Source organism: Ahaetulla prasina, chromosome 4 (genome assembly GCF_028640845.1).
Source record: "Ahaetulla prasina isolate Xishuangbanna chromosome 4, ASM2864084v1, whole genome shotgun sequence".
Classification (NCBI taxonomy): Eukaryota; Metazoa; Chordata; class Lepidosauria; order Squamata; family Colubridae; genus Ahaetulla; species Ahaetulla prasina.
Window position 1 is genome coordinate 105,019,040 of NC_080542.1, and position 20,658 is coordinate 105,039,697.

Consider the following 20,658-nt stretch of genomic DNA (forward strand, 5'->3'; position numbering starts at 1 on the left):
ACATTTATAGTATGTAGATGCAGATAACAAAGTTGAAAAAAGGTGAATATCATTTTTACAGAACTAGATATGTAGAAGCCTGGCGTGATGAATAGCTGGGAGGGGAGGGGCCAGGCGAGGAACCCTGCAATGTGAGTAATGTCAAGTTGGCCACACCCACCCAGTCCCACCACACCCATATGATCACCAAGCCACGCCCACAGAAGCAGTTGGAAAAGATTTGAATCCCCCCACTGATGAGGACTATTATTCATGGGGGAAATGAAGAGTGGGAAAACCCTAATACAGTGATGGCGAACCTTTTCTTATTGTGTGCGTGCGTGATAGCGCATGCGTGTGCCAGGACCCATAATGCAGCACAAACCCCCCATGCGCATGCGCATATGACCCCCACTTTCCCATGCATGAGCCCTGCATTGCGCATGCCCCCCCCCGGTATATGCACTCCCCCACCCCATTGGGCCTGGAACATCATTATTGCGAGGCAGGGCTGTTTGGCCCAACCTATTCTTGCTGTGTCCATACGCGGTGAGCTTTCTGACGAACTGGCAAGGCTGCGCAGTTACCGCAGTGGCTTGTAAAGCTCGGGCTTATGGGCCGCCAAGTCCGGAGCTGGCAGCAGCTTCTTACTGTCACTAAGCCCTTGCTTTGGGGTGACTTTTTCCACATTCAGGCCTGAAGAGTACTGGACTCTTCCACTCTGCATGTGCTCAGAGACAGTCTGCAGCTCTCTGGATCCAAATCTTGGCGTTGGAAAAAAAGCAAATTTCCGAAAGCAGCAGATTGATCAGGTGCAAGGGGGTGGTGGCAAGGATGGGCAAGCCGGGGCTTCCCTGTCTCACCACCCAAGCAGGCTTCTGGCATAGTCCCAGAACTCCGAGGGGAGGGAGGGAAGCCCCAGCCTGCTGCTCTTGCCGCCGCCACCGCCTCAGCCCCGGCAACAGTGATTCTCATGCTGCGATTTCCCTGGCAGCACCAGGGGCAGGGCAGAGAAGGCAGTGGGAGACTGTGGCAGCAGGCCGTTCATGCCAACTAAGAGGCAGAGGCTGCTCCTGGAGCAGCCAGAAGAAGCCGTTGGCGGGAAGGCGAGCTGCCCCAGGAGAAGAGGTTTCCACCAATCTTTACTAGAACAAACAGCCCCAATCCTACTCTTTCTCTCTCTCTCTCTCCTCCCACCCACCTCTCTTTTCTTTCCAAAAAATCAATTCGGCAAATAAGCACCCTGGTCCCAATCTCTCCTGAGTATCCTTCAGACATGAACGCACGTTACTGTACAGGCGCATCTACTTTCAGCAACCCCATCCAAGCGCTGGTGGGTGGGTAGGGGGTTCTGCAGAGTCGAGGATTAACTTTTCAGCACCCCCCATCCCGCGATCCAAACCCAAATGGCTTCTCCACGTCCCAAGGACACATACACCTTGCGCTCAACAGCCACTTCTACTGGGGAAGGAGCAGAAGGGTGGCCGGAGTTTCTCCTTTTCCATGCCCTGAAATCTTTTGAAACTAAACTAAAACTGATACCTGACAAATCTGAATTTCTCAGGAGAGATTGGGACTGGGGTGCTTATTTGCCAAATTGACTTTTTGGAAGGAAAAGAGAGAGGGGGTGGGGAGGAAGGGTTAACTTTTCAGGAACCCCCCCCCCATCCCATGATCTAAACCTAACTGGCTTCTCCGTGTCTCAAGGACACACACACACATACGCTGTGCTGAGCAGCCACTTCTACCGGTTTCGTCTTTTTGCGCCCCACCCGAGCCATCTGTTGCAAGTCGAGGAGGATGCAGGGTGACGATCACATCCCTATCTCGAAGTCCCCTCTCGACTCCAGATGGGTTTCACAGTTGTGTCTATGAGCTAACGCTGGGGAAGGAGCAGAAGGGCGGCCCAAATTTCTCCGTTCTAAAACTGATATTGAAGAATCTGAATCTCTCTCTCTCTCTCTTCCTTTCTCCCCATCCCCCCACCCCCTCTCTCTTTTCCTTCTGAAAAATAAATTTAGCAAATAAGCACCCCGCATGAGGCAGAAAAAAATTGAATTAAACTGAAACAAAGGAGTTTGCTACTTTATCATATTGCTACAGTATAAAGGTTGACACCTAAAGGCAGAAGAAAGAAGGCAGAAACAAATGATTTGACCTTAAAAGGGATTTTGTTAACCGTGGATGGCAACTGCAGTGCAAAGACTGACACCTAAAGGTAGAAGAAGAAATGCAGAAGCAAGAAATTGAAATGATCTGAAATAAAAGACTTGATGATAATTGTGGACTGTAATTGCTATAAAAGCTGATACTTAAAAGAATTAGAGCAATCCCCAAGGAAAGATTTTTCATTTTAAATTTAAATAGAATAATAACGAGAAAGTTGTTTTTGATGTCTTGAAACTTTAAAAATATATGTTACTTATGTTTTGTAATTATACCAAATAATGATTTTAGAAGCAGAGGAAGATAGAAGGAACTGAGTAGTCTTGACCTTAGGACCACTCACACAGATGGATAGGTTGATGTGATCGCACAACCGCCCTAAGAAAGGATGTTAAAAGGCTGTCTTTAGATTCATATTAAAGATTTTAAAAGATTTATATAAAATACAAATGAGAATTATAGAATTTTAAAGGATATTTTGGGGAATGATGGAGATGGGAAATTGTTTTTGATGATTTGAAATTTTAAAAGAAACACTGTTATTTTTGATTTGCAATTTTATTAGATGGCAATCTCTAGAGACAGAGGAAGGTAGCAGGAACTGAATAGTTCTTATTTCAGGATTATTCATCAGGAGGCGCGGGAGGACCCACTACAAGGGTGTGCTGAGGATTTTGGACAATATCTGCACGATAAAATCTCTCAGATCCGGGATGGCTTGGACTCAAATTGGGTAGATTCAGACGGGATGACGGAGGTAGGTCTTGGGGATATTATCTGGGAGGAGTTCGATACTATGGTTCCTGAGGACATGGACAGGATACTGGCGAGGCTGAATGCGACCACATGTTTATTGCATCCGTGTCCCTCCTGGTTGGTACTGGCCACACAGGAGGTCACACGAGGCTGGCTTCAGGGAATTGTCAACGCTTCCTTGATTGAGGGTGTCGTCCCCACCGCCTTAAAAGAGGCGGTGGTGAGGCCCCTCCTCAAGAAGCCCTCCCTGGAGCAAGCTGTTTTAGCGAACTATCATCCTGTCTCCAACCTTCGTTTTGTGGCGAAGGTTGTTGAGTGTGTGGTGCGCGACAGCTCCCCCAGTACCTGGATGAAACTGTCTATCTAGACCCGTTCCAGTCCGGCTTCAGGCCTGCGTACAGCACGGAGATGGCTTTGGTCGCGTTGCTGGATGATCTCTGGAGGGCTCGGGACAGGGGTTGTTCCTCTGCCCTGGTCCTATTAGATCTTTCAGTGGCTTTTGATACCATCGACTATGGTATCTTGCGGCGACAGCTGGAGGGCTTAGGAGTGGGGGGCACCGTTCTTCGGTGGTTCTCCTCCTATCTCTCTGACCGGTCACAGACGGTGTTGGCAGGAGGGCAGAGATCGGCCGCAAGGCACCTCATGTGTGGGGTGCCACAGGGGTCGGTTCTCTCGCCTCTTCTGTTCAACATCTATATGAAGCCGCTGAGCGAGATCATTTATGGTTTTGGGGTGCAGTGTCATCTGTATGCTGATGATACTCAGCTGTACATTTCTACCCCAAACCACCCCAACAAAGTCGTTGAAGTGATGTCCCAGTGTCTGGAGGCCATGCGGGTCTGGATGGGGAAGAACAGGCTTCGACTCAACCCTGCCAAGACTGAGTGGCTGTGAATGCCGGCGTCACGGTACAGCCAGCTGATCCCATCGCCGATTGCTGGGGCGGGTCATTGGTCCCTATGGAGAGGGTTCACAACTTAGGCATCCTCCTGGATGGATGGTTGCCCTTTGAAGAGCATATGATGGCCGTCGCCAGGGGAGCTTTTTATCAGGTACGCCTGATACGCCAGTTGCGCCCCTTCCTAGACAGGGATTCCCTATGCACGGTCACTCATGCCCTCGTCATTTCCCACCTGGACTACTGCAATGCTCTCTACATGGGGCTCCCCTTGAAGAGCACCCGGAGGCTCCAGTTGGTCCAGAACGCGGCTGCGCGAATAATAGAGGGAGCGACTCGAGGCTCCCATATAACACCTCTCCTGCGCAGGCTGCGCTGGCTTCCTGTGGTCTTCCGGGTGCAATTCAAGGTGTTGGTTACCACCTTTAAAGCGCTCCATGGCATAGGACCGGATTATTTTCTGCCATCAGTAGCCTCCCATCGACCTGTGCGCTCCCATAGGGAGGGCCTCCTCAGGATGCCGTCAGTCAAACAATGTCAACTGGTGACCCCCAGGGGGACGGCCTTCTCTGTGGGAGCACCTGCCCTCTGGAACGAGCTGCCTCCAGGGATACGACAACTCCCTGACCTCTGGACCTTTCGTCGCGAGTTGAAGACGTTTTGTTTTACCGTGCAGGGCTGGCTTAACGTAATAGTAATTTTAATAGGGGTTTTAATAGTTCTAGTGTTGTTTTTAAGTATTAGTTTTTAGTTTTATTTCGGCTTATTGAATTAGATTTTTAACAGGTTTTTTAATTCTGTGCTATGGGTATAACTGTGTTTTATCTGGCTGTAAACCGCCCTGAGTCCTTCGGGAGAAGGTTGGTATAGAAATTAAATTAAACTTAAACTTAAATTCCCACGTAGATGGATAGGTTGATGTGATTGCACGACCGCCTTAGAAAGGATGTTAAAAGGCTGTCTTCAGATCTATATCAAAGGTTTTAAGAGATAATTATAATTATGCAAAATATGAATAACAACTATAGAATTTTTAAGGATACTTTGGGGAATGAGGGAAAGACTATAGAAAATGATTTTTGATTAAAAGAAATAATGTTACTTATGATTTGTAATGATATAAGATAGTGATTTCTAGAGTCAGAGGATGATAGCAGGAACTGAATAGTCTCTATCTCAGGATTATTCCCATGTAGATGGATAGATTGATGTGATGGCATGACTGCTCTAAGAAAGGATGATAATGACTGCCTTTAGATTTATACTAAATGTTTTAAAGAGAAAATGGAATTTATGAAAAATATAGATGATGACTATATGAAAATTTTTAGAGATATTTTGGGACTAGATATTTTCCTGGAATAGATTTTAAAAGAAAAGGGCTATCATAACATTTGAAAAGGGGAAAATATTGGATAAATGATATAATGAGAGGATGAAATTTGAAATATGTTTGAATATGTACCCGACCGATATCTTTTTCAACAAAGATATTTGTATGTCTTATTTTATTGTTGTTTTTTAAAAAAACTTGTTTTTCCCCAAAAAAAAAAAAAGATTTAGAAATTTCAGCTTCCAAAATCCTATAAAATGTTTATGGAAACTTAATTTTCTCTTTAATGGGCCCTATCTAACAAAATGAAATTTAAGGTGGAGAAAAGCAAGGTTTTACACCTGGGCAGAAAAAACCACAGGTACAAATACAGATTAGGTGAAAACTGGCTAAAAACATAGCTGAGAAGGACTTTGGAGTCCTAGTGGACAATCACTTAAATATGAGGCAGCAGTGTGTAGCAGCAGTCAACAAGGCTAATGCAATCCTTGGTTGTATAAACAGGGGCATAGAATCAAAATCACATGAAGTATTACTACCACTTTATAAAGCCTTAGTAAAACCATACCTGGAATACTGTATCCAATTTTGGTCACAATACAAAAAAGATGTTAAGACTTTGGAAAAAGTACAAAGAAGAGCAACTAAGATGATTAAAGGCCTGGAAACTAAAACATATGAAGAATGGTTGCAGAATTTGGGTTTGGCTAATCTAGAGAAAAGAAGGGCTAGGGGGAACATGATAGGAGTATTCCAGTATTTGAAAGGTTCCACAAATAGGAGAGGGTCAGTTTATTTTCCAAAGCATCAGAGGTCAGGACAAGAAACAATGGATGGAAACTAATCAAGGAGAGAAGCAATCTGGAATTAAGGATAAATCTCCTAACAGCTGGAACAATTAACCAGTGAAACAGCTTGACTTCAGATGTTGTGCGTGCTTCATCACTTGAGATTTTTAAGAAGAGACTAGACAGTCACTTGTCTAAAATGGTATAGGATCTCCTGCTTGAGCAGTGGGCTGGACTAGAAAACCGCCAAGGTTCCTTCCAGTTCTATTCTGATTCTTTACAAGATAGAATTGTTGCAAAATCTACAAATTCCTGAAGACCTTAGCTTTCAAATATGCTGCAACTGAGAATTTTGAAAAAATAAATAGTATTTTAAAATGTACTAGAACTATGTGATAATGCAAGCAAGGAACATTCAAATGTTCAGAGCACAGTATCTTAAGAATACATGACCAAATTAGATTTTGCAACAGGAAAAGCTACCAACTTTTTCTTCTCAGAAATAATCTTTCACAGTTTCTAGTGTGAAGACAAAAGAGCATATCAATGTGGGTTTGCTGACAAATTTATTCCTTGGTGCATTGTTACTACTCCAAGGAACATACTCTTAATTTTTGAGATAAGTCAAATGAGACATTTCCACTGTTTTATTTCATTTATATTGCAGGTGCAACATGAGGCCCTAAATAAAACTGGTTATACAGAACACAGCATTAACATCCAAATAATTTCAATCTAGATTCAGTCTATTTCATTTGCTATTTCAGTAGCATGCATATAGTTGCATAATAGCTGGCATTTCAGATGATTGAAGAGCATATAGCGTGGATTGGATTCAGGCATAATCATAGTTAAGGGTAGACCCATAGGTCTACTTTGGCAAAGCCTTAATCCAAACCTGTGGATTTTATTTGAAAAGTCTAATTTTGATATTCAGGAACATTAAAGTATACTACATAACAAAAATACAAATTGGATTAACCGAGCATAGCAAGACCAAAATTGCAATATTAAATTCAGAAGACTCTGCTCATATGACATATTGAATGTACTGACATATGCCAACCTTTTTACAGCCACAATTATAAAAGCCTATAAAATCTATGACATTTATATAGAACTTAAAAGATGTTCAACAATTGTAACATTAATAAGAGCATTCACAACTTTGAACATTTTCCTTCCCAAGTGACCAGTGTTTGGCTTAGAGCTATACTTATGGTAGCACTGAAGGTACAAGTGCTGAATGATAAAAATGATTGGATAAAAATCGGACCTTCATATATATATATATAATTAATAGGGCCCAGATAAGCAAAGATTGATTAAAGGATTAAAGTATAATGTAAAATCAATAAAAAACTAAGTTTACATCAGTCATCTAGAAATTATTAGGAATGGGTATGGAAAAACAACTGGTAATACTGCAATGTACTTAGAATATTGTGGAAAAATTCACTAGGGGCCATGGTGGCTCAGGCTGTAAGATAGCCTATTATTAAAACACAGCAGCCTGCAATTACTGCAGGCTCGAATCCCACCAGGCCCAAGGTTGACTCAGCCTTCCATCCTTTATAAGGTAGGTAAAATGAGGACCCAGATTGTTGGGGGAAATAAGTTGATTTTATATATAATATACAAATGGATGAAGACTATTGCTTAACATAGTGTAAGACGCCCTGAGTCTTCGGAGAAGGGCGGGATATAAATGTAAATAAATAAAATAAATAAATAAATAAATAAATAAATAAATAAATAAATAAATAAATAAATAAATACTACTGTTAAAATGTATATTATATGGATGGGAAAGATACAGAAAACAGGATGAAATTGTGTACTAAAGTTGGCTCCCTTAACAGCTGACAACAATAGTGGAAAGAAGAGCAGGCAAGTGGAGGAACAAGGAGAGGGCTTGAGATTGCCTAAATGTGCTCCCACCAGCTGCACCTCATGAGACGACAGGGTCTCTGGCAGGCTTAGAGCTTTGGGAGATATCTTACTGAAACTGGTCAATGTTTTAAAGCGATACAAGTTTATATACTTCCTTTTCTAATCACTTTCAAAAATGTCTTTTAAAGTATTTTTCAGCTATTAGAAATGACATCATTTGTGTTACTCCTGATTATTCTTTTTAAATTTTTTGAGGATCTCAAAACTATTCAAAATGACTAGTACTTTAAATTTAAGCAAGGTAGGGAGAAAAACTACATCAGCTGCACTAGTCCAGCAAGTCAAAGATCTTTGGATAGCATGTTGCAGCAGCAAAAAACAACACAATAAATTACTGAAATATCCTAAAATTGGGAAACTATACTCCTCATTAGCACAACAACGGAAAAGAGGCATGGTTTTATATATTAAAGAACCAATAAAAGCAAGACAAATTTTTACAGATGAAGAGGGGAGAATATTGATGGTGGAGATAACAATGAACTATGGTATTAGCAAATACTTTTGGTAGCAATATATGCACCAAATTACAAACAAGAATTTTTTTAATGAAAAACATAAGAAAATTATTGAATTGGAATATGAAAATATTTGTGTGGTAGGAGATTTCAATGCAATTGTAGACACAGATTTGGACTATAAAAGTAGTAAAGTAAGTAAAAAAAAACCCTAAAAAAACATTTCCAAAAACTTTCTTTAAAATGGCAGAAGAAATAGGTATTCAAGATGTATGCAGAGAAATAAATCCTAAAAGAAATCAATAGTCATTTTGTTCAAATAGACATATGTCCTGGTCAAGAATAGATACGATATGGATGTCACAGGAGTTAAAGTTAAATGTGCAAGAAATAAAAGCAAGCATTTGGGCAGACGATAATCCAGTTGGAGTTATGTGGAATGTGTAATGTATTTGAATTTTAGGAGGGAAATTTGGGCAGGAAAATGCACGTTGCTGATTCGCTGATGCCTCAGCCAAAATACTATTTAAACAGGGGTTTTTGCCTGTTGGCTTTTGCTGGGATCACAATAAACCAAAGAGCTGTTGTCACTTGTATCGTCTCCTGCCTCTTCATTGCCCAAACATAACATTGGCGACGAGGATGGGATATTGAAGGCAGTGGGACTAGGAAAAAGAGCTGAAGGAGCAACGTAATTTCAAACCCAGCCAGTATCAAGGGCGAATACATAGCGATATCTAGCTATACGCCGCCAGCGCCATTCGACCCAGCCAAGGAGAAATGGGGGTCGTACATGGCTCATTTCAAGTGTTTCCTCAAAGCTAATGAACTGCAAGGAGTATCGGATAATCTGAAGTGCGCTTACTTCCTGAGCCACTGTGGGCCACAAGTCTTCGATACCGCCGAATCGCTGTCGGAACCAACACCGGTACAGTTGGTGCCATGGCAAACGCTACAGACGACGTTACGAGCACACTACGCGCCGGTGCCATCGAAGTTTGTACAACAGTTCGAGTTGAGGCAAAGAGTTCAGCGAGAGGGCGAATCGATAAGCGTGTACATGGCCGCATTAAGGAAAGCCGCAAATCACTGTGAGTATAGAGACTTGGAGGCCTCTTTATTAGAACAACTCATTTGTGGGGTCAGGGACATCCGACTACAGAGGCGGCTGCTGTCAAAAAGCAACCTAACCCTGGCGATAGCCCTGGATGAGGCCAGGGCACACGAGATGCCCACCAAAGCGGCAGAAACCTTACAAAAGCCGAACACGCCAAATGCCGCGGCGAAAGCAATGCCAGTCCACAGCGAAGAAATCCAGGCCGAATCGGACGGTGAAGAAGAGGAAGAGGTTTTCCACACCGGGAGGCCGGAGAGAGGCGACCGGGACGAGTGCGTGAGTTGCGGAGGCCAACACCAACGACAGAATTGCAGGTTCAAAGACGCAATTTGTCGGCGGTGTGAAAAGAAAGGACACATAGCTCAGGCCTGCCGAGCCTCTCAACCTTCCCGCCCAAAATTCAAACCGGCCAATCAACAGGGCGCCGGATCCGCGAAGCGGCCAGGGATTGGTCAGTTCAAAAAAGGCGCGAAGTTGAATCAGACCACTGTGAGAGTGGGCCACGCATCGACACGGCTAGAAAAGAAAATATTCACCAAGACATACATCGAAGGAGTGCAGTGTAAAATGGAGGTGGATACCGGCTCATCAATCACGATTATGTCTTGGGACACAATCGCAAGGGACCTGCCAGACGTCGCGAAACGCCAGCTGCAACCCCAAAAGCTGAGAGTGCAAGACTACCAGGGGAACCGAATCCCTGTTCGAGGAGTCACGTCCGTCAGAATAAAATATGGACAATTCAAGAAAACCCTGCCAATCACCATCGTAGATGGAAACCTGCCCAGTTTGCTAGGTCTGGACTGGTTCAGAGCCTTGGGCATGGAAGTAACCAGGGTTCACAGAAGCGGAGTCAACCTGAAGGACGAATTATTGAGAGAATTCAAGGACGTTTTCCAAGACTGCCTGGGCAAATACGTGGGGACCCCCATTTCATTCAATTTGGACCCCCAGGTGGCTCCCATTAGATTAAAAGCTAGGAGGGTCCCGTTCGCCCTCAAATCCAAGATTGACAGGGAACTAGACAAATTAGTAAGCCAGGGAATACTAGTCCCCGTCGACCATGCAAAATGGGAGACACCAATAGTGACCCCAGTCAAACCGGACGGGTCAGTCCGTATTTGCGCTGACTATAAGGCAACGCTTAACAAAGCATTGCAAAAGAGTGCTTACCCCGTTCCCGTAGTGCAACATTTGTTGCACTCGTTAGGACAGGGACAGGTTTTTGCCAAACTCGATCTGGCTCAAGCCTACCAACAATTACCAGTTGACGACAAAACGGTCGAAGCGCAGACGATTGTCACACATCAGGGCGCTTTTAAATGCACTCGACTTCAGTTCGGAGTTAGTGTAGCCCCCGGGTTATTCCAAAACCTAATGGAACGACTCCTAAAAGGTCTACCGGGAGTAGTTCCATATTTCGATGATGTACTGGTATCAGCAGAAAACTTGGAAGAATTAGGGGTCAAATTGCGGAAGGTTTTGGGCATTTTCAGGTCTGCGGGGCTTAAGGTTAAACTCAACAAATGCCAGATAGGAGTTGAATCTGTAGAATTCTTGGGTTACTGGATAGATAAGGAAGGCATCCACCCAACTGAGAGCAAAGTGCCAGCCATTAGAAAGGCTCCAACCCCAAAAAACAAAACAGAATTACAAGCATTTTTGGGGCTTGTAAACTTTTATGCGGTATTTTTAAAAAATAAGGCAACGGTAGCCAAACTGCTACATAAACTGCTAGCGAAAAAATCTGTTTGGACTTGGGGCAAGGTTGAGGCTAAGGCATTTGAAGGCGTTAAGAATCTCTTGTCCAGCGATAGCCTTCTAATTCAGTACAATGGGAAGTTGCCACTAGTACTAGTTTGTGATGCATCACCCTAAGAGGTAGGGGCTGTCCTCAGCCACAGGTTACCGAACGGTTCAGAAGCCCCTATTGCATATTTTTCCCGCACGATGTCCGCAGCGGAAAGGAACTATAGCCAACTAGACCGGGAAGCCCTGGCTATAGTTTCTGGGGTTAAAAAATTCCACGAGTACCTGTTTGGGCGGCAATTTGAAATAGTCACAGACCACAGACCTTTATTGGGACTCTTGGCGGGGGACCATCCAACACCGGTTGCATTATCACCCAGGCTGACCCGTTGGACTATTTTCCTGGCAGCATATTCGTACAAACTGTCTCACCGACCGGGCAAGGATTTGGGACATGCGGACGCTTTAAGTAGATGCCCTTGCCAGAGACTATTGAAGACCCGACCCCAGGGACGCCCGTCTTGTTAATTGACTCTTTGGACTCTGGCCCAGTCACATCTACGGAAGTGACTAGGGCATCTTACAAAGACATTGTCATAAGAACTGTGATCGGTTGGGTGCAGAGGGGATGGCCCACTGCACCGGGGGATCGTTTCAAAGAATTTACAAAAAAGCGTTTGGAACTGTCGTTACAAGGGGGTTGTCTGTTATGGGGGGATAGAATGGTTATTCCGGAGAAATTACGAGGGCATGTGTTGGAACTATTGCATGTGGGCCACCCGGGGATTGTAAGGATAAAAAGCCTAGCGAGAATGGATAAAGACACTAGCGACCGGGTAGGGAAATGCCAAGCATGTCAAGAATCAAGGCCACTACCCCCAACAGCCTCCATAAGGGATTGGGAGAAACCCCAGGGTCCTTGGTCCAGGATCCATATAGATTTTGCCGGGCCGTTCCATGGGCAGACCTTCTTAATTGTGGTAGATGCCTACTCGAAGTGGTTAGAAATTTTACTCATGAAAACCACAACAGCGGAAGCTGTAATCACAGTATTGAGACATCTATTTGTGACACACGGGTTGCCCGACACTCTAGTGTCCGATAATGGCCCACAATTCACGGCCACCCAGTTTGAGGGGTACTTGGCAGAAGAGGGCATCTGACATGTCCTCTCGGCGCCTTTTCACCCGGCGATGAACGGACTTGCAGAACGTTTCGTACGCAGTGCCAAGGAAGTGCTATCTAGAATTAGCCCAGGAGATTGGCAATCCAAAATTGATACCTTCCTGGCAGTCCAACATAGAACTCCCTGTGTGACCACCGGCCGCAGCCAATCGGAGTTATTAATGGGTAGAAGACTCCGGTGCCCCCTAGATTTTTATTTTTTTTTTGTTTACATTTATACCCCACCCTTCTCCGAAGACTCAGGGCGGCTTACAATGTATAAGGCAATAGTCTCATTCTATTTGTATATTTTTTTTTTACAAAGTCAACTTATTGCCCCCCCAACAATCTGGGTCCTCATTTTACCTACCTTATAAAGGGTGGAAGGCTGAGTCAACCTTGGGCCAGGCTCGAACCTGCAGTAATTGCAGGCTCTGTGTTCTAATAACAGGCTTCTCTACTGCCTGAGCTATCCCGGCCCCATCGGTTAAACCCAACATACTCCCCTGATGGGTACCAAAGCACAAAGGGAAGAACCAAAACAATGACAACAGGTGACCCGGTATGGGCACATAACTATAGTGAGGGCCCAGCGTGGCTAAAGGGAACAATTGTAGGAGTGACGGGCCCAAAGTCATACATAGTGGACATGGGGGATGGTCAAGTGTGGAGACGCCACATAGATCAATTACGAAAAAGAATACAAAACAATTCAGAAACCAAACAGCCAGACCCTGACTACCCAATATTTGAACCAACAGCTAACTCAACCCCGAGGCGATCGGAGGACTTAGCTGAGTCTGAAGAAGTCCAGCGATGCCAACCGGCTCCTCCGGAGGACAGCAGGGACGACTCTGCCAATAATCCAGGGCCGGATGGCCCAGAGGAGGAGCTGGGAGGAACAAACAGTCCCTCCGACCAGCTCGACTCACTCCCAGGGAATGAATTGCGCAGATCAGAAAGAGTTAGGAGACGCCCTGTCTACCTGCGTGACTACGTGGAAAAATAACATGCAAATGTTATGCAAAAAACTATGTAAATATGGTACAATGTGTTCTGGGAGGGGAGGAGTGTAATGTATTTGAATTTTAGGAGGGAAATTTGGGCGGGAAAATGCACATTGCTGATTGGCTGATGCCTCAGCCAAAATACTATTTAAAGAGGGGGTTTTGCCTGTTGGCTTTTGCTGGGATCACAATAAACCAAAGAGCTGTTGTCGCTTGTATCGTCTCCTGCCTCTTCATTGCCCGAACATAACAGAATGGACAAAACCAAAAATGGAGATGGTCACTGAATCAATCAATACTAAAAGACAAGGAATTTATACAAACTATGGAAAAAGAAATGGACTTTTTTCCAAAGAGAATAGAAAAGAAGAAACCTCAATACAAAATGTATGGGACACTGCTAAGGCATACATTTGGGGTCTAGCTATAACATACATATAAATGGAGATATGACAGAGAATTTTAATATTAAAAAAAGGCACAAGACAAGGTTGTCAATTTTCTCCTTTACAAAAACAATTACTACCAACCTGCCTTCCATTGAGGACCAGTATACTACACGAGTCAAAAAGAGGGCTATTTACAGACCCCTCGCATCCTGGACATAAATTGTTTCAACTCCTACCTTCAAAACAATGCTATAGAGTGCTGCATACCAGAACAGCCTCTGGTGGCTCAGACTGCTAAGACAGTCTGTTATTAACACAGCTGCTTGCAATTACTGCAGGTTCAAGTCCCACCAGGCCCAAGGTTGACTCAGCCTTCCATCCTTTATAAGGTAGGTAAAATGAGGATCCAGATTTATTTATTTATTTATTTATTTATTTATTTATTTATTCATATTTTTATACCGCCCTATCTCCCTAGGGACTCAGGGCGGTGTACAGCCATCTAAAAACAACATAAATATACACAGTAAAACATTAATCTAAAAAAACTTTGTTTTTTTAAAAGATTAATTAAAGATTAATTAATTAAATTAATTAAATTAATTAAATTTAATTAATTAATTAATTAAACTAAAAAGATTGTTGGGGGAAATAAGTTGATTTTATATATAATATACAAATGGATGAAGACTATTGCTTAACATAGTGTAAGCCGCCCTTAGTCTTCGGAGAAGGGCGGGATATAATTGCAAATTAAAAAAAAAAGTTGACTTTGTATATAATATACAAATGGATGAAGACTATTGCTTAACATAGTGTAAGCCGCCCTGAGTCTTCGGAGAAGGGCGGGATATAATTGCAAATTAAAAAAACAACAACAACCAACTAGACACAAGAACAGTTTTTCCCCGAACGCCATCACTCTGCTAAACAAATAACCCCCTCAACACTGTCAAGCTATTCACTAAGTCTGCATCACCATTACTATTACTATTAATCTTCTCATTGTTCCTATCACCCATCTCCTCCCACTTATGACTGTAACTTGTTGCTATATCCTTACAATTATATTGTTTCCTGGTATGATTTGATTGCTTGTTTGTACCCTATGATTATCATTAAGTATTGTACCTTATGATTCTTAACGAATGTATCTTTTCCTTTTAGGTATACTGAGAGCATATGCACCAAAGACAAATTCCTTGTGTGTCCAGTCACACTTGGCCAATAAAGAATTCTACTAGTTATATTGACATTGGAAGTGTTAAATAGAAATATTAGAAAAGATATAGAAATTAAAGGTATGGAAATAAAAAAGGCACAATATAAACTACAGGCATTCACAGATGATTTGGTCTTTATTTTTATCTTGTGGGAAGCCCCACAAGAAAATGGACTTAAACTGAGGTGTGGCCAGCGTCGCGGGTGAGACGGTCGCAAACCCTGATGTCTCCGGGGTTTGCGCCAATATCCCCCTGCCCAGGGTGTCCGTCCGAACTTTGGATTGGACCATAGATGCCTCGAAGGGGCAGTGAAGAGTGGGGGAGCCGCCGGAGTGAACGGGGAGATGGCAAACTCCCTGTAGCTCCGGATCTTTTCCCCCAACCCAGCGGGGAGGAATGCAGCGCCATAGTCCATCATGGCAGCTGCACCAAAGCTGCAGCGGCCACAAGAGTGGGCAGGAGGAAGAAGCATCAAGAAACAAATTGTTGAAGTCAGGTGAGTGATGATCTCACGAAGAAAAAATAAGAATTTAAAATAGGCACAAGCCTTGGAGAGAACTTGCAGATTGGCGGCTAACTGAATAACAAGTAAAATGAAAGTCAATTTGGAGAATACACATTCGGGAAGTGAAAGAGAGAAGATAGGGCTTGGAATGGAAGCAGAGCCCCATTTAAATAAAGAAAGGAAAAAATTTTCCAACTAAATAATGGTTTGGAGGTTCTTGGAAGTCTTAACGGATTATATTAGAAACTAAATAAATAGGAGAAAAAAGTAAAGAAGCTATTGAACTGTTTTTTATGTGAATATCTCAAATCCCTCTGTTTTAAATTTATGGAATGTTAAAGATATCAATAGGACATAAGAATCTGGAAGATAAATAAATACAATTAAGGGAAAATCTTGGAAAATTGACCTCCACATACCAAAGCATTTGAGAACAAAGGAACTTTGTCACCAAAATCGCTACTTAGTATTTGTGAGCTGTAACTGTTTCAAAAGGAGACATCTAGAGGCAGAAAAAGATAGCTAGAGGATTGATGTTGCTGGGACTACACAACAGCTTTGGAAGAGAGTTTCAGATGGTGTGCCTTTGAACTATAGAAATTGAATTCCCTATTTAAACAAGAACCCAGAGGCAAAGAAAATATGCAAGAATGGAATAGGAGACTATTCCCCATGGAGAAAGTTCTATGGGTGTGGGCACACAACATTTTTTTTGAAAGGAACTTATGGCTGCCTTTATAATTAGAGTCAGAGGAAAATAGCAAGAGTCGAATAGCTTTCTTGTGACTATTCCCATGAGTATTGATTTCGTTGGGACCACACAACAGTTTCAGAAGGGATTTCTAGATGGTGTGTCTTTGGATTATTGATTTAAGCAGAAAATTCCTTACTTAAGAAGAACTCAGAGGCAAAGAAAGAAAGTAAGAATGGAATAGTGGACTATTCCCACAGAGAAGGCGCTGCTGATGTAGACACACGACATTTTTTTTGAAAGGAACTAATGGTTACTTTTAGAGTTATGTTAAGAAATTTATTTTAGAAAATGTTAATATCTGTATTAAAATATGAGTGACAACTATGATAAAAATAATTGAAGTTTTGGGAAATGGAGGGAAAAATACTAGAATACATTGGGATAAGACCACACAACAGTTTCAGAAGAGATTTCTAGATGGTGTGTCTTTGGATTATTGATTTAAGCGGAAAATTCCTTACTTAAGAAGAACTCAGAGGCAAAGAAAGAAAGTAAGAATGGAATAGTGGACTATTCCCACAGAGAAGGCGCTGCTGATGTAGACACACGACATTTTTTTTGAAAGGAACTAATGGCTACTTTTAGAGTTATGTTAAGAAATTTATTTTAGAAAATGTTAATATCTGTATTAAAATATGAGTGACAACTATGATAAAAATAATTGAAGTTTTGGGAAATGGAGGGAAAAATACTAGAATAAATTGGGATAAGAGGGAAATGAGTGTTATTATATTGAAGAAAAAATTCTCTTTTGATGGACCCAGAGAGGTTTCTGACGGAGCTTGGGCCACTAGCTCACGGCTCGGTGGAAGACCTAGTCGCTACCTGGAAAAGGGCGGTGATGGGGGCTTTGGACCGAGTCGTGCCTTTGCGGCCTCTGACCCTGCACCGATCTCGACCAGCTCCTTAGTATTCTGAGGAACTGAGAGAGATGAAGCGCCGGAAAAGACGCCTAGAGAGTGATTGGACGGCCAGCCGTTCTGAATCTGATCGAACACTAGTTAGGTCTCACATTCAGACCTATCTAATGGCAATAAGAGTGGCAAAACGTGAGTATTTTTCCGCTCTTATTGCATCGGCAGATAATCGCCCAGCCGCCCTGTTTAGGGTGACCCGCTCCCTACTTCATAGGGAGCTCGGGAGGACCCCTTGCAGGGGCGTGCTGAGGATTTTGGACAACAGCTGCACGATAAAATCGCTCAGATTTGGGATGGGCTGGACTCAGATTGGGTAGATTCAGGTGGGATGACGGATGGTCTTGATGATGTTATCTGGAATGAGTTTGATTCTGTGGCTCCCGAGGACATGGATGTCAGGCCTGGAAACCATATTAGGCCTTAGGTTTCCAGACGCTGCCACATTTTTCCCCTGAGGGGAAGAAGGGGGGTTGAGGGGTATGGTAACATACTTCAAGCGGTCAAGGTCGGATTGTGTTCACATCTGCAGAAGGAGTGGCAAGAAGAGGTTTCGAATAAACTGGGAGAATGTGGGACCATGTGACCAGCAAAGGGGGTTAGGGGGGTGGGACTCTTGGGGTTTGTATAACTGGGAAAAGAATCCGGAAGTTCAGTTTTGGAATTTCACTCATCGTGTGCCAGTTTCCTTAGGCTAGTAAAGAACTCTGAAAGACAATGGCTTCTGAGGTTTTTTTATGCAGAGGAGGTTTTTCTGGAACCTTGACATTATTCCAAAACTCCTAACTTTCTTTTGCTTAATGGTACCCTCTCCTCTGCTCAGGGGGGTGCTGGGCCCCAGCCTCCGCAACCTCCACAGCGGTGCAAAGACCCAGCTAAGATGGAAGAACAGCAAGCTGAAAGCCTGGAAGGGGCGCAAAGGCTGGAATCTGAGGACTTGGTCGAAATCACCTATAGATATGACTCAAAAACCCGAAGTGGTAGAGCCTGCTTGTCAGCTTGGTGCACAGCCTAAAGACTCCAATTCATGGGTAAGCTGTCATTCCGGCCAAACCCCTCCCCATCAATTGCAAGAAGTGAGATCCCTGGGAGAAAACATTTCCCCGTGGCGGAATGGAGAGCCCCCTCCCTCTTCTCAACCTCAATGGAGGACAGTAAAAACTGGAGAGTCGGGAGAGTCACTGGATTGGGACCTGAGAAACCCCCTGAAATCCCAATCCCTATTGGACCTCCCGGAAACTTTTGAGTGTTTGGAAGTGAGGCCTCGTATAAGCTCAGCTCACCCACCTCGAGAGCCTTTGAGTTTAGCTCAGCCTAAATTCACCTTCCCTCCCACCAGAGAGGGAGAAATTACTGAAGCTCAAAGCCATTCCAATGAACGCAGGAGGACCTCCCTTCCCTCCTTCAGACGGCAGGGAGTTCAGGCAGCACCAGGGACTTGGGGGGAACCGCAACTCCCCCCCAAATTGACTTTTCCCACCAGCCAAGGCCTATGCTGCCTCCTGCTGCTTCTATTCCTCCCGGTTGGGCATTTTATCCTGGACAAGGATGGATCCAATACCAATGGCAACCAGCAAGTTCAGCACCTTTCTTTCCTGGGGGCCCCAGGCCGGGTTTTGCCACACCAGCTGAATCATTTCAAGGACTTTCTTATCAACAGCCAGGGGAAATTCCACCCCCCTTTACAACTCAGCAACAAGCCACAGTAGTAACAACTCTCCCACAAATTCCTCTTCAACCGCAAGCAGGCCAGCTAAACTCACCTGCACCCCCTCACCCAGCCCCTCCCCTTTCAAACCAACCTTTGATGGGCATCCACACCACCTGGATTACTTTCTCAGCAGAATTGAGGCTTACGTTGAACAATATAAACATCAATACCCATCAGAAAGAAGCCTAATCAACGCCACCTCGGATGGTATGAACGTCGGATTAGCATCAGAGTGGATAGCTCAACTACACAATGAGCGTGCACCTGAACTAAACAATATTCACGGTTTATGGCATTGCTTCGCAACCGGTTTCAAGATGATGACCTAATTGCAGAATGTGAAACCACCTTAAAAACAATGAAACAGGGTAACAGGCCTCTAAAACAATTTGTATGGGATTTTCGAAGGGTTGCTGGTAATCTTAGACATTGGCCAGACCGCATCCTCCTCCACTATTTCAAAGAGGCAATTGATCAAAAAATCAGAAAAGCCTGCTCCACCAGAGGAATCCCAGAACAACTAAATGACTGGTACAACGTGTCGTAGCTCTGGACAGAGAATTCAACCCCCGCCAAAGCCAATCAACAACTACAACTCCACAGTGGCTACCTACAAGACCTTCCACCTTTCAACCTTCAACAATAATTAAATGCTACCGTTGTGGAAAACTAGGACATTGGGCGTCAGTTTGCCTAGCCCCAACACCCCTCCCACAGTATCGCCCAACTGCTACCCGACCACGCAAACCCCCTCAAAAAAATCCGAATACCAGTCGCTTTGCGAGACAAGCCATGGACCTCCCTACTGAAGTATCCACTAACCTTCCCTCAGCTGATTCACCTCCTGACGACTCAAACTAAGCAGAAAACGACCCAATGGTGAGTGCACCCATTCCTCCTTTTGCTATCAAAGTAAATTTAATAATTCCAGGGGGAGGGGCCAAAAAAGATTTAGAGGCTATTGTGGACACAGGATGCACCAGATGCCTAATTTCAACCTCTACGGTCGCCCACCTCCGTATAAAAACATTTCCCTTGAAACACCCAATTAAATTCCACCAAGTAGATGGAACCTTAATTGGCGGCATTCCAGCGACCCAAATCACGCAACTGGTTCGCTTAGAAATTGGAGCCCATCAGAAGCCATTGTCTTTCAGAGTTCTTTACTAGCCTAAGGAAACTGGCACACGATGAGTGAAATTCCAAAACTGAACTTCCGGATTCTTTTCCCAGTTATACAAACCCCAAGAGTCCCACCCCCCTAACCCCCTTTGCTGTTCACATGGTCCCACGTTCTCCCAGTTTATTCGAAATCTCTTCTTGTCACTCCTTCTGCAGATGTGAACACAATCCGACCTTGACCGCTTGAAGAATGTTACCATGTTGTAGAAATGAAGGACACAAGCCAGCTCCTCTGGGAAGGAAGGGTCTATTATATATGCGCAGGTTCAAATACAGAACAAAGCTGTTGGTCTGAACAAGTTAGGGGATTTCCAGCCAGGCTTTATATACCTTATAGCTACGTGCAAGCAGCAAATATGTTATCTCAGCATGTTACATTCCATATATGGGTATAGTTCCAGGAATAACAGAAATGGGGAACCGATATCATATCAGGGGGTCACACAAACAAGTTTACAGTTATGGCAAAGCATAATATCTGCAACAGAAGCAGGATGTGGTTATCTGAGCTCAGCATATTTCTGGGTGGTAGGGGTATATGGTCCACCAGAGGCAGCTGACCCGTCTAATATATGGAGAGCCCCAGAAAATATGTATTGGATTTGTGGA

The 20,658-nt window shown here is 43.7% G+C and overlaps 1 protein-coding gene across 1 annotated transcript in view; it reads left to right on the top strand.

Moving 5' to 3' along the window:
* The window catches only part of LOC131198245 (protein NYNRIN-like), a 62,266-nt gene that overhangs the window by 37,923 nt on the left and 3,685 nt on the right, over positions 1-20,658 (top strand). The window lies entirely within an intron of this gene.